This window comes from Acomys russatus, chromosome 11 (genome assembly GCF_903995435.1).
Source record: "Acomys russatus chromosome 11, mAcoRus1.1, whole genome shotgun sequence".
Taxonomy (NCBI): Eukaryota; Metazoa; Chordata; class Mammalia; order Rodentia; family Muridae; genus Acomys; species Acomys russatus.
Window position 1 is genome coordinate 24,514,498 of NC_067147.1, and position 15,152 is coordinate 24,529,649.

General features: G+C 38.0%; 1 pseudogene; it reads right to left on the reverse strand.

The window, feature by feature from the left end:
- Positions 1 to 14,350: 14,350 nt before the first annotated feature.
- On the reverse strand, positions 14,351 to 14,763 carry LOC127195167 (DNA-directed RNA polymerases I, II, and III subunit RPABC2-like; annotated as a pseudogene).
- Between the last annotated feature and the right edge of the window lie 389 nt (positions 14,764 to 15,152).

A 15,152-nucleotide genomic window follows, 5' to 3' on the forward strand; every position in this document is an offset into this window, starting at 1 on the left:
GAGTCTCTTCTTGGTAACTTGCTATCCTTCCTCTGAGTGCCACCAGGCCTCCCCATCCAGGGGATGTGGTCAGAAAAGGGGCACCAGAGTTCGTGGGAGAGTCAGATCTCACTCTCCACTCAACGGTGGAAAATATCCTGTTCGTCGGCTAGGTCTTGGTAGGGGTTCAAAGCTTACTGCTTATATTCTCCTTGGCTGGTGCCTTAGTTTGAGGAGGACCCCAGGACCCAGATCTGCCTGTCATAAAGTTCTTCTTGTAGGTTTCCAGGACCCTGTGGATCCTACTATTTCCTCTTTCTTCCATGCTACTCTTGCCTAAAGTCTCAATCGGATATCCTCTCCTCTGACCCACTTTCTTAGTAAGTAAAGATTTTCATGGTACATATCCCTTGGACTAGTGTTTTGATATAAGTGAGTATATACCGTTTGTCTCTTTTTGCTTCTGGGTGAATTCACTCATTATGATAATTTCTAGATCAATCTATTTGTCCACAAATTTCAGGAATTGCTTGTTTTTAATAGCTGAGTAGTATTCCATAGTGTAAATGTACCACAGTTTCTTAGTCCATTCTTCTACTGAGGGACACTTAGGCTGTTTCCATGTTCTGGCTATTACAACAGGGACATATGCTCAACCATGTTCATAGCTGCCTTGTACATAATAGCCAGAACGAGGATCTTTTATTGTACAGGATTGTTTTAGCTTTTCTGGGTTTTTGTTTTTCCATATGAAGTTGAGAGTTGATCTATCAATGTCTCTAAAAAAATGTGTAGGTATTTTGATAGTGATTGCATTGAATCTGTAAATTGCTTTTTGTAAGATGGCCTTTTTTTACTATGTTAATTTTCCATGTTAGGATTCTGCTTTAGTCTGACTACCTATGATGTCACTACTTACCTGCCATGGGTGCATGGCCCTCTCTCTCTACCCCATTCCACCTAAAAATTCTGATGCTTTGCTCTCTCCCGGGACCCAAAAAAGCAGGTATCTCTCTGCTGCTGTCTACATGGCTGACCTCCCCTGATCAACGTCGAACTTCTTGGTAACTATAGGTCTCAACCTCTACCCCCGCCCATCCCCTCCATCCACTCTGGACTTCTGGGGTTACAACAAGCATCTTTCCTCTAATTTGACACCAAGTCCCCCAAAATGCACAGCTATAACCTCAGATAGTCTAGTTTGATTCCAAAAGAGGCCCAGAGGTCTGATGCTACTGGGCCCTTCCAGGATCCTTGCTGCCAGCATGATGGTTCCATCTGCTTAGATATGGCTAGTCTTGTTTTTCTGCAGCATTGCCCCTCCTTGGCCAGGACGGGACAAAAAACGCATCAACAGAGAACCCACACTTGCCGCATCATCTGTGCTTCCATGGTAACAGAGCCACTACACAGCCTTCTAGGGAACCCTGCCCCGCCGCTCACAGCCTGCTACCATTTTAAAACTTGCCTGCTGTTCCCCTAGCCCGCCATGTGGTTAGTCGCCATCTTTGATATTGGCTACCTCCACATGCTCTGGCCCCACCCCCTTCCCCTTGCAGGTATGCCTGAAATTCAGTAGATTTGCTCAGCTGATCAAGCCAGCTTTGCTGTTTACTGCACCTGTCTTCTAACAACAAACAACAACAAAATCATGTGATTGTTTATTCGGTGTACAATTGTTTATTGGCTATGCTTCAATTTATAGTTTTCCTAATTACTAAACAAGTAAATAAATACTATTTCTTCTACCAGCTAACCTAAATTCAACTACAGGCTTCCTGGCTAATGGGTTTGATACTTCTTTTAAGTTGTTCTATAATGTTCTACTGTATTAACATGCACTTGTTTACAATATTAGATTTTCAATCATTGCCTTAAACCATATTTAGCCTAAATTTCTAAATGTGGTCTTATTGGTCATACAAAAACTGCTTTGTTCTCTTTTATGTAACTGCTCAAAGTACTGAGACTAATCAATGGAGCCCTGATTTATTTATCTAATTATGGTAAATCGTTCTACTATGTAATCCTACCATAGTTGCAAGATTTTAAATTTCCTTTTGTTATCGTTCCACAGAGGCCAAAGGGGTTTCTGCCTTCCCTAACCTCATCTCAGAGTGTTTTTGCTCATAACACAAAGTTCTTTTCCCAAGCCTGTACTATGCTATATATGTCTACTACCCTTTTCCCACAATGTGTTCATGTCTAACCATGTGTATTTCACTGCAGATTTCAAACAGTGATGATGCTGAATTTATCTCCTTTTATGAACTTAGAAGCATTCTTGTAAGCTACAGGAAATCCACCTCTCAGGTCAAATTAAGTGCAGATAAGTACTGTCATCCAAAACCTAAGTTTCTCACTCATCTCTAATGGTGGGATTTCTTCTCCTTTTCCCTAGTCTTGGGACTCCCCTTTCCCTAACTACCTGTTTGCCATCTTTCTACACCCAACACCAGCTAAATTCTCCCTTCCTAGTCATGTAAACGCTTCCTTCTAGTTAGATTGCTAGTCCTTGCTCATTGACTGGGAGCGGGGGACACCCTGGTCCTCTTCACTGACCTTCTACTAGGCTCGCCCCCATCGGGTGAGTTTCCTGATGTAGCTTTCTCTGCTGTTTTGTGACAGCCGTTGAAACATTCTAGTGCACTCATAGCTACATACCTGTGGCTAACTCATCTGTTGATTAAGGCTGTAGCTAGCTCATCTGTTGAGCTAGGCTGTTGTATGCTAGTTGGTGCTGATGAGCTACTAACTCGTCTGCACCAGTACCTTGGGTCATTAACCATTTTGGGGGGTGCCCTAAAGCTTTCTGACCTCACCTCCCCATGGGAAATGTTCAGTGATTGTTCTTCCTGACACACCTTTGGGAACACCTGCCTTAAAGCTTATATGCCTCTGCAACCAAACTTGGACATTTCCAAAACTAAACTATTTTAATTACTGCCAACAGTTGGGTATATGGAAGGAAGAGGAAGCTCCCATATCTAGACTTTTTCTTTGCTCTCTCAAAATTCTCACAAAGTGTCAACATTGTCTTAAGCCTTTCCTCTTTGCTCTCCCAAGAGTTTCAAAGGTATACCTAAAGAAAATTTTCTCCCTGCCCTACTAACTTTGTCTTCTGCCCACATATATGTGTCAGCATCCTTCCAGACCTCCTACATCTGGGACAACATAAAAGCAGCTACTACAAGTGCTCCTGTCCAACCTCAGAAATCATGCCAGCTGGACCTGCATTGTTCCTCCTAGCTGGACCTACATTGCCGTTCCCAGCAGCAGACGTTCTCAGACCCTGGACAGCAAATGCAACAGCCTGTTCTTCCAGAACCTGGCCAACATTTCAGCCTTTTAAGTCTCCTACTGCCACCCTACTGTCAGCAGGAAGTAGTAAAGACAATTACTTTGTCCCTTATCCATTTACAAAAGGCTGAAATGGTGTGTTCCAGGTTCCATCAACACTCCTCGGTCTCTAACACTCCTGCCATCTCCTGACATCATCTTCAATCTCCTGAATCAGAGATTTGAAGCTTTTTATTTTTCAAACAAGTCCTTCACTTGCTTGGTTAGAGTTACTCCTGGATATTATATATTGCTTGTGGCAAAGGGAATGATGGGGTTGGGAGAGAACTAAGAAGGAGATTGGGGAGAAAAATCAGATTATGTAATTGATGATAAAATTTATTAACAATTTTAAGGACTTGAATTTGAGGGAATAAATATAGCTAGATAATAGATAGATAGGTGATAGATAGATTCATAGATAGATAGGTAGATAGATAGAGAGATAGAGAGAAACAAATAGATAATCTGTCAATGTGTTATAAATAATAAATAGTAAAGTGAATGAATTTTTATTAAAAAATAATGCCTATAAGAGAAGTTTATTAGCTCTTGTAGGAGCAAACAAGAAAATTAACATTCACCCAAAATATAGGTAAATTCTTCAATAAAATTTATTAATTTATGATATAAGACAACACATCATGTTGTTGACTTTCCTGATATCTCATAATTATGGTACATTTTTATTCTAATATTTTTAAGAGTGTGTTTATAGATAACCCTAGTAGAACAAATAGGATAATGAATACTAAAAGTGTATCATAAGCTCAGACCTTAGCACCAGGCTAATATATTTATTTATCTATTGGTCCTGTCTGCTTTAATGTTTTAAAGCATTTTGAACTTAATATGACTGAAAAATTCCAAAAGCATTGAGTTATCTTTTCTTCCAAAAATTATATCAAAATAATACCATGTCAAATTTCAGGATGAATACATATCAGGAGAGTTCATTAATTGAGTAATTCTTCCTTAAAGGTTTAACCCCATTCGCTAGATCTCACAGACAAGCAACTCATTTCTCTTGTCAGTATACCATATCCAGTGTCAAATTTCTTAAATATTTGATAATGTTATTCTCCTGCTGAGACCTATGCTGTTTCATTGCATAGTGCCATTTCTTTTAGATTCCTAATTTCCTATTCCTACTTTTATCATCTCTACAATTTAACTTTCATCCATCTAACTTTCTCTAGAAATTTCTTTCTCCTTCTTTTCTGAATGTGATCTGCATCAGGCTTTCATGGACTCAATCATCTATAAAAACATATTTAATGTAGCACCTGCTCTCTATGTAAAGTATGGCCCATATTAAACTTAGAAAATGGTGTGTAATCAATTGAGAGAATGTGGTATGTATTTTCTTATTTTCTGCCCTGTTAGATTCCCATTATTATAACAACTACCTGAGGCAACCATCTTATAAAGAGAAAAGATGTGTTTTGGTGTAGTGCCTTTAAAACTTTGATACAGGGCCAGAAGCAGACCATAGGAGAAGACTATGAGAAGATCAAGAGACTCTTCCCTCCTCATGGCTTCAAGTGATAACGGTACAAAAGGATGCTGAAATAAATTCTCATTTTCTCACATAAAGTCCAGATCCTGGAGGCACAAAAACATCATATAATGGCATATCTCTTTAGGGACTCCTCCAATCCCCAAAGTTCCCCCCTGAAAATCAAGCCTTTAACACATAAAATTCTGGGAAAAATACTGTTGTATTTCATTTAAAATTATTTTTAAAAACCTGAAAATGATATACATGAATGTATTTTTGTGTGTTTGTTAAAAATGTAGAAATTGACAGAAATATCAAACTATATTTTCAAAAAGAAAATGAAGAGAAACATTAGTAGAAACAATAAAATGTAAGAAAATTCAAAATTAATAGAATTACTAGTAAAACTCAATTGGTTAAAAAATACGAAAGATGAAAGAAGAAAAAATGATAGGAGGGTGCAATTGTATTGATGTCTTGAGTTGCATATAATCCAGGCTAGAATATTAAACAAACAAAACAAAAGAAACTAACAACAACCACAAAATTTATAAAATATTTTAAATAAAAAACAAACAGAAAGAAGGGCACTAATCTTTCTGAGGTCAGTGAAAGTGTTGGATCAAGGTAGGACTTTATAATTACTGGGGAAGATAAAGGCAGCTCTACAGTCCTATACTTTCTGACAAACTCATCACTGAAGTCAGGATTCCACGATCCACATTGGGAAACGGAGAACTGTCTCATTTCACTACACTCATATGTTGAAGCTAGAATCCAAGGGAAATAATGTTTGGGAGTGGAGTTTATGGTTGCAAACTCTAGTGTGTGTTTGTGTGTGTATGTGTGTGTGTGTGTGTGTGTGTGTGTGTGTGTGTGTGTGTATTTGTTTTTGAGACAGGGTTTCACTGTGTAGCCTTGGCTGTCCTGGACTCACTATGTAGACCTGGCTGGCCTCTCAGCAAACTCTATTTTGAGTGAGTAATGGGAGTGTGTCATGAAGGAATTAGTGTCTCATAAGGAACATTCCATCTTTTTATGTGGACCCAACTGTCTCCTTCTTATTAGATGAATGAGTGTGAGAAGGTAAAGTAGATATGTATATGTCAACCTAGCTAAAAAGCAGTCTTAGATTCCTGACTAGAGCCTAAGACCTCTTCAGTTATGGGATTTGAATTGAGGTATTATCCATCTTTGTAGATTTAGCCTCAAATTAAATGGGGTATAAGTTGTTTACCCCCATGACAATCATGCTATTATTGTACCAATAGAAACACCTTTCTATAAGAATTTTATAGTGCATAGAGTTAACAGCTGGAGAAGACAGTTAATACCTTTTATACGTTCTCCCTCCAATCACCTATGGAGTACCACCACTCAGAGAGTGATAGCCAGTATCAAGAAAGCATCAAGTTCGGCTCCTTCTTGATTACATATTGCATTAAAGGTGTATGGTACATTTACTTTAAAAAAAAAAAATCTTAGAAACTGGCTCTGTTGCATAGCCAGAAAGAATGGCAAGGGGATATACTGTTTGGGAGCCTCTGGGTTCAACCTGACCAATCCCCTTGGAAGATGGCCTTGCCATGGCAAAAGAGGAAGAGGATGCATACAGATTTAATAAGAGCTGATAAGCTGGAGTCAGATGGTAAGAGGGAAGACCTCCTCCATTTAGAAGACTAGGGAAAGGGGTTGGAGCTAAGAGTGAGAGAGGTGGAAATGGGAGGAGATGAGGTAGGGGTTACAATTTGGATTTAATATGAATAAATTATAAATAATTAAGATAAAGTGAGAGAGGAAGGGAGGGAGGGAGGGAGAGGGAGGGAGAGAGTGGGGGGGGGAGTAAATTTCAAATAAACATAGGATACACCCCTGGGAAGGTCTCAGGTATCACTGTGGAAAAAAGACAAAATAAGTGTAAGAGCTAAAAGCAGTAAACACACACACACAAACACACACACACGAAATAATATGCTGCACATATTAAGTCACACATCTACAAAACACAGTTCAGTAGACACAAAAGTTAAGCAAACTCAAGTCTCATCAAATGCTAGCATGCAACGGAAAGATGAAAACCAAATCCCATACTTTCCCCTAACCATGGGGCTATTGGAAATTGTTAGATGCTTATAGAAAGAAAGAGCGTTTTCTCTAAGAGTGTAGCCCTTGAAAAGTCAACCACACTCTGGTTGAAGGCCATGTATTCGAGAATATTTGGGAGCATAAATGTGTCTTTTTTTTCCTTTTTTTTATTAATTTATTCTTGTTACATCTCAATGTTTATCCCATCCCTTGTATCCTCCCATTCCTCCCCCCCCCCCCATTTTCCAATTATTCCCCTCCCCTATGACTGTTCCTGAGGGGGATTACCTCCCCCTGTATATTCTCATAGGGTATCAAGTCTCTTCTTGGCTACCTGCTGTCCTTCCTCTGAGTGCCACCAGGTCTCCCCCTCCAGGGTACACGGTCAAATGTGAGGCACCAGAGTACGTGAGAAAGTCGTATCCCACTCTCCACTCAACTGTGGAGAATATTCTGACCATTGGCTAGATCTGGGTAGGGGTTTAAAGTTTACCTCCTGTATTGTCCTTGGCTGGTGCCTTAGTTTGAGCAGGACCCCTGGGCCCAAATCTGCCTATCATATTGTTCTACTTGTAGATTTCTAGGACTCTTGGTACCCTTTTATGTTGCTATTCTCCCATGCGTCTCTCATTTAGAGTCCCAATAGGATGCCCTCCCCTCTGTCCCAGTTTCCTGGTAAGTGAAGGCTTTCGTGGGACATGTCCCTTGGGCTAGTATGCAGATATAAGTGAATATATACCATTTGAGTCTTTCTGCTTCTGGGTTAACTCACTCATTATGATCATTTCTAGCTCAATCCATTTATCCACAAATTTCGGAAATTCCTTGTTTTTAATAGCTGAGTAGTATTCCAGTGTCTTAAAGAAATAAAGAACAACAAAAGAAGGACACAGATTTGTATAGGTTGAGAAAAGACTATATCTGGGGAGAGTTGAAGGAAGGAGCTGAACATGATCAAAATCGTGATGTATGACACTCTCAAAGAAGCGAAAAGCCTAAAGGTTTTCATTTTCCTTATGTGCCTTTGGTTTTGTGTTGTTTTATAATTCATACTCACATTACGTCCCCACTGTTATCCTCTAACTCTTGTCTTCCCTTTCCACCCTACCTCCCTCTTTACCCATATTCCCCTCCCATAGATGTCTGATGGGGTGGGGGCCTCTGCTACCCCACTGTCCAGCCACAGCCTATCAGGTCTTATCAGGATAGGCTCCATCCACATCCTCTGTGTGCCGGCAAGGCCATCCTGCCATGGGGCAGTTATCAAATAGTGGGGCTTATGTGCCTTTGAAATCAGTGAATTTGTTTACTTGTTCTTGTTCTATTCGATTTAATAAATGAAATTATACTAGTACGCTTGCAATGTGGAGTTGCTGGAGGTTAACAATTGATACTTTTTTGTTATGTGTGATTTTTGTCACTTTCTTAGGCTGATTTTATCTGTTGATATATTCAGGAATCTGATGTTTTCAAACGCACATCAAAATTAATTGTCTTTCTTCGAAAGCAATCACAGTTCTGTAAAAAAAAATGCTGAAATTCCTTTGAGGAGGGGTTTTCTAGACACTCTACATAATTGCATCTATTTTCAAAGTGCATGCATAACATATGAGTGTGAGCAAATTTTGAATGCTAATATGCATCTCTATGTACTATGCATGTACTTATAAATCAAACCAGAATTGTCAATATAAGAGTTTTGAATATGTTTACTACTGCGGACAAAGATGACTAGCCAATTTGAATGTTTTTTTTAAAGATTATTAGATTAGGAAGGTTTTAGAAATACAACTTACAACAGATTTGATGCAATTTAATATGATGCATAGCAATTTGCTTTCTTATATGACATTGTCCTGTTTTTATAGAACATGTTGAAATGTCGCAAATTAAAATGATCTTCGTTCTTTGAAAGAGATCAACTGATTAGTACTCATGTTCAAATCCCAAGTGCTGATCATTATTGCATTACTTGATAAACACAGATTTGAAATGTGAAGAGATAGTTCATTTGAAATGATGAAATGAGACAGACACTTGTATTTGTATTGACGAATATGGCTTTGAATATTATGCAATAAACTACGTAATGTATTTTGCAATTCTGGCACTCTGTTAGATACATTTTGATGGTTTTATGTGGCTACTAATATTGTAGGAAATGGTACAATTAATTTTGTGAATTTTGGTAAATCTGCTCATCCTTATAGTAAAAATCAGTTACAATTACTTTGAAAAGAACCATGCCCCTTCTACTTATGGTTGCAAACAATTTAGTATTCATGCACAGTCAATAAACACTGACAGAGACCTGGGGAAAATCAAAAGAAATAGCATGTGTTTCTGGCTGTTGAAATATTTGGACTATTAAAAAAGACAGATCTGTGAGCCAGTAATTGCTGTTCTACATTGTTGTGAACAAAGTGCTCTGAAATCCTGAACAAGTGGAATATTCTGTCTGCACTAGAGAATGTGATGAATCTATATGAAAAAGATTTATAAGTGATGAATATTTAAATAGGATGCATATAAATGAATAATAACTATCTGTTTATCTTGTTGGAGAGAACATTATCTGTGTACAGGTAAATGTTGATGCTTGTCAAAATAAAAACACACAAATCAACTTTAGAGAATGTCTGATAAGCATTATTTTCATTGTTGTCACAAAAGCGTAATAAATAAATATGAGTAGCATGGCCTAATCTACATAAACACTTTATATTTTCTACAAAAAAAACCTTAACTTTGTTTCTTTAACAGACTGAAGACTATTCTATGAACATTAATAATATTTTCTGAATTAACACACTAACTGTTAGAGATTATCATGAATTCTGACTGTTAATAAATGAAGCCAAGTTCTTTCTGACTTTTCACATGCTCCAATATTAGAGTAGAAATATATATAATGTCTGTAAAGGATAATCTTAAATTTGAATTCTATACCACTGTACCCAAAATTAAACTTATTTTGCTTCTTTATATAAAATTCTATACCGGTGAATTAAAAATAACCTTCTGAGCAATAATTAAGGCCTTAACTTGAGGAGTAGATTCACTAATCTACTTTTTGTTCTATAATCCCTATATATTTCTATATTCCCTTTTTTTCTTTTCAACCCCTACATCCAAATCTAAGAATGGAAGATAAAGGAAAAGAGAGATATCCCTGAGTCCAACCCTGTAAATAATACCAATAATAACTTATAACCTACTCCTAAGGAAAATAAACATCTATAGCCAAAGAAAACAACCAAAAACCTACCTGACCCCCCCTTAAAGAAAATGGGGCATTGTTCTCTTAAAGTTTCTTCAGGCTGATTTGGGAAGAATAATACTTTTGTAGGGGCCCAAATAAAATTGCGGGAGTGGTTAAACAAGCTAGGAGTAACATTTGTTGTCCAGTTTCTAAATGTTGAGAAATTCCAGGCTGAATTATAGTCCTGTGTGGAATAATCAGAAATGCTGGACCAATTAGGATTGGAAGCTTTCCTAGAAGGGTCCTAGGAGCTGTCTTATTCTGATGAAGAACAGCAACTGAAGCACTTGGTGGTGGAACATGAAGGATGCAGTATCTCAGTGTCCAGCATGCTGAGAGGAATGAATCTAGTCAGGTCTGATCCTATGTCAGTGTCAGGTTCTTTTGTTCTGAAAATATATAATTTCTCACAGGCATTATACAGTCCTAAAATTATGAATGTATAAAATGTAGGTGATGCACAGAATAATTGGGGCTGGTTCTCTACTCTTTGTATAAAGAAAAAAAAAGATATCTGTAAATCTTCATTCATGCCATACTAAGAATGACATCTAATAATAATTCATATGGATTCTGTAGCCAACAAGAAGCATATAGTGGGATTAGCAACATAAGTTACCTGCTTGTTCTTCAGTTTAACTTCTTCATATTCCAATCGTATCCCACTGTCTTATCTCCTCCCAATCCCCCTAGCTCCCTCATCCCTTCTCCTTTCCTCCCCTAGTCTTCAGAGAGGGGAACCCTCCTCCCCTACTATCTGACCTCAGTGTATCAAGTATCATTTGTAATACCTGTAACCTAATCCTCCTTATCCTGCCAAGGCCGCCCTGCCAGAGGGAAGTGTTCAAAGTTCAGTGGCCAGAGTCCATGTCGAAAGTAGTCCCTGCTCTACACATTGTGGGGTCCATAAGGAGCCTTTGCTTCTATATTTCATCTGAGCAGAGGGTCTAAGTCCACATCATATATAGTCCTTGATTGATGGATCAGTCTCTGTATTTTAGTGTAGTTATCCTGTTATAGTTTTATTATATTAGAATTGGACATTATGTAATATATAATTCTAGTTATATAAAATATTTGATGATAAACAGTTTATCATTACAGAGATCAATTATTTTATTGAAAATATAATTACATGAGTTCTGTCCTTTACCTTTCCTTCATTTTAATGATTAAACTTATGACATTTTAAGGGGATGGAGTTTTACTTCCTTAATAGACCTAAAATGGAAAACATGGTATGGCACAATGTTAGGTGGATACTTGCCTGTTGAAAAGTCTTAAAGCTCATTTATTATAATTATGTAGTAATACTGAAGGAAATTCCATGTATTTCTAAACTTAATTAAAGTACTGTTGAATGTTAACTGTATAGTTTCTACTAGTTATACTTGAAAGGTGCAGACATCCTGAAACGGAAAAGTAGGTCTATGTACAAAAAGATGATATCATGGCTCTGAGAAATAATATGGAGAGAGAGAGAGAGAGAGAGAGAGAGAGAGAGAGAGAGAGAGAGAGAGAAAGACAGACAGAGACAGTGACAGAGACAGAGACAGAGACAGAGACAGAGAGAGACATAGAGGGAAGGAGGGGAGGGAAGGAGGGAGGGAGGGAGGGAGGGAGGGAGGGACGGGGAACGGGAGAGGGAGAGAGGAGAATTTGTGTGTCAAAGTCTGTGTATCTCTGTACATCTGTGTGTGGGGGGGTGGGAGGGTGTATGTATGTGCTTGCCCATGTTAGGATTTAGGAAAAGAAGGTAAAATAGGTTGTACAATATCGTACAATGGCAGCTTGCCATAGTCTCCTGAGGTTTCTAGATGCAGGAAGCTGTTTCATTTCTAACGAAGGATACAAAATAATCACAGGGATTTCATAAAGCAGAGGGGATTTCTGGACAGATAAAAAGGTAACACTGAACTTTCACTGGTCCTGCCATGGAAAGATCCAGGATCAGAAAAACAGCCAAAGTTCAACCTGGTCAACTGTGATGAATGCATTGTTAAAAGTATATACAGAGAGTTATTCTTATGAAATAATTTCATTCAAGTCCACTAGAAAATATTAAGAAACCTCTAATAAGAAACCTTAACTTTCAACCATTTTTTTCTTTTTTTAATTTTTTATTAATTTATTCTTGTTACATCTCAATGGTTATCCCATCCCTTGTATCCTCCCATTCTTCCCTCCCTCCCATTTCCCCCTTATTCCCCTCCCCTATGACTGTTCCTGAGGGGGATCACCTCCCCCTGAATATGCTCATAGGGTATCAAGTCTCTTCCTGGTAACCTGCTGTCCTTCCTCTGAGTGCCACCAGGTCTCCCCCTCCAGGGGACATGGTCAAATGTGAGGCACCAGAGTACGTGAGAAAGTCAATCACACTTTCCACTCAACTGTGGAGAATGTCCTGTCCATTGGCTAGATCTGGGTAGGAGTTTAAAGTTTACCACTTGTATTGTCGTTGGCTGGTGCCTTAGTTTGAGTGGGACCCCTAGGCCCAAATCTGCCTTTTATGATGTTCTACTTGATTTTCTTACTAATATATATCTTTCACATTTTTTCAGGAATTCCCACATTGATTTAGATTTTCATTAAAAAAAAGCCAAATGGGTGCCTGGGTATGTGGTTTACTGAGAGAATACTAACCTAGGCCCAATAATAATACTTATAATGATGTGATGATGATGATGAAGATGAAGATGATGATGAAGATGATGATAATTATATGATAAGAGAGATCAAAGTTTGTAAATGATTTTATACAATGTTGAAGAATTTAGAGACTCTTAGATATTATGCTTACAATATGACCATCATATATTGATTATGAAGTTATAAAAATTATAAGTTTCACAAACATGCACAAATTTTAAAAATATTTAAAATATAATTTTCTCTTCTACCTTTGAGCCTTTCTTATTAGTTCATTTATTTTATTTCAAATGCCAGCCCTGCATTTAGATAGTTTATTATTTTCATGCATATTTAAATATATATATGAATATCCATATAATCTTAAATATATAAAAACAACCTTCTTATTTTATATAAAGTTACTCTTGTGTATATGATACGATGTGAAAATTACCCAATATGAATAAGTCATATGCACAGGCATTTGTAGTTGTTGCTGCCTCTGTTGTCATTTCATTTACAGTATAAATATGACTATGTTCCTGCCAAAATCAATATTTCCTACTTTGGCACTGATAGTAAAATAACCAAGCTTTCTTATCTTGACATCTTAAATAGGGTTTCTTATAACTGTTGCCCTCTTTGCATCTACTGTAGACTCTTTGCTCCTCTGCAAGTGCAACTTCGCCAGCCTTGTCTTGAAGGGAAGACTACCTCACAGTTACTCTTTTGGCTTTACTACTATGTTACACTGCTTTTAGTCAGGATCACTAATCCTTCACATTACTTTGCTGGGTTGAACGTTTTCCTTGCTTGTTACTATTTACTATTTGTATTTGATATTTTCTGCTCCTATCATAAACCTAGACTACTGAATTCCCTATCTCTTCTAACAGATGTATGTCTTCACTAATATTCACTAATTTTATTTGACCAAATGGCTTTAAATCAACTCTGCCGATAAATGCTGGATGTGTGTCTCTAATATTCATACTTTTTTTAAACCTTGAGTTTTTTCCTTATAGAGATCTTTTTATTTTCCCCATTTCTTTATATATTTAATAATTTTGAACTTGATCCCAGTCCCCTTCCTCCTCTCTTCCCAGTCCCACCCTGATGCCCACTTCTCTCTGTTCCCATCTCTTTTTCTTTTCAGAGAAAGAGAGGCTCTAGCTAGAACTTCAAGTACCATATTGAAGAGATATGCAGAGGGTGTCCATCCTTGTATTGTCCCTGATTTCAGGGGAGTTATTTAAGTTTTTTCCATTTAATTTGATGTTGGCCACAGGCTTGCTATATATAGGCTTTATTGTGTTTAGATATGTGACTTATATCCCTGAACTCTTTGATACTTTTAATATGAAGAGTTATTGAGATTTGACAAATGCTTTTTCAGCATTTAATGAGATAATCATGTGTTTTTCCTTTCAGTTTGTTTAAAGGGTTGATTGCATTGATAGGATTTTTTTTTTTTTGGGTGGGAAGGGTGAAGTTTATTATTTACATGTATAAAACAGGCAGAGAAGCAGCACCCAGGCAGTCCAATGGCTCTGCTCAGTCAGTGATGATGACCTCGTCCACGCCCCAGTCTTCATAGCTTCCATCTGGCAGGTAACGGCAGATGATGATGGTGATCTTTCGGGCCTTGAGCTCCTTCATGGTGATGAGCAAAGAGTCTGTCTCCCCTTCTAGCTCCACCATCTCCGGGGCACACATCGCGATCTGGAGAGCCCGGGTGCCCAGCACTCAGGCGCGTTCGTATTTGGTCATGTAAGGAGTGGTGATGCGCTTCTGGTTGGCCTGCGGTCGCTCACCAGATGGGAGAATCTCAAAATTCTCCTGTCCCTCTTCCTCGGCATTTTCCAAGTCATCTAGCCCTTCGTCCTCCTCCACATCATCAAAGTCATCGCTGTCGAAATTGTCCTCGTTGTCTGACATGATGCCTTCGCCGCTCTGGCCGGTCCGGAGCAGAAAGGTCCGCGCGCGTGAAACTCTCATTGATAGGATTTTTATGTTGACCCATTCCTGCATTCCCTAGGATGAACCTCACATGATCATGGTGCATCATGTTTTTTATGTGTTCTTGGGTTGAGTTTGTGCGTATTTTATAAGAGTATTTTTCATCAATATTCTTAAGGGAGATCGGTCTGAAAATCGTTCTTTGTTGAGTCTGTGTAGTTTAGGTATCAGGGTGACTGGTTTCATAGAATGAGTTTGGCAATGTCCCTTTTTTTCAATTTTGTTTTGTTTAAAAGTATTGGTATTAGCTCTTTTTTGAATGTCTCATAGAATTCTGTGCTAAAACCATCTGGCCAAGGGTTTCTTTTTTCTTTCTTTTTTTTTTTTTTAAAGACA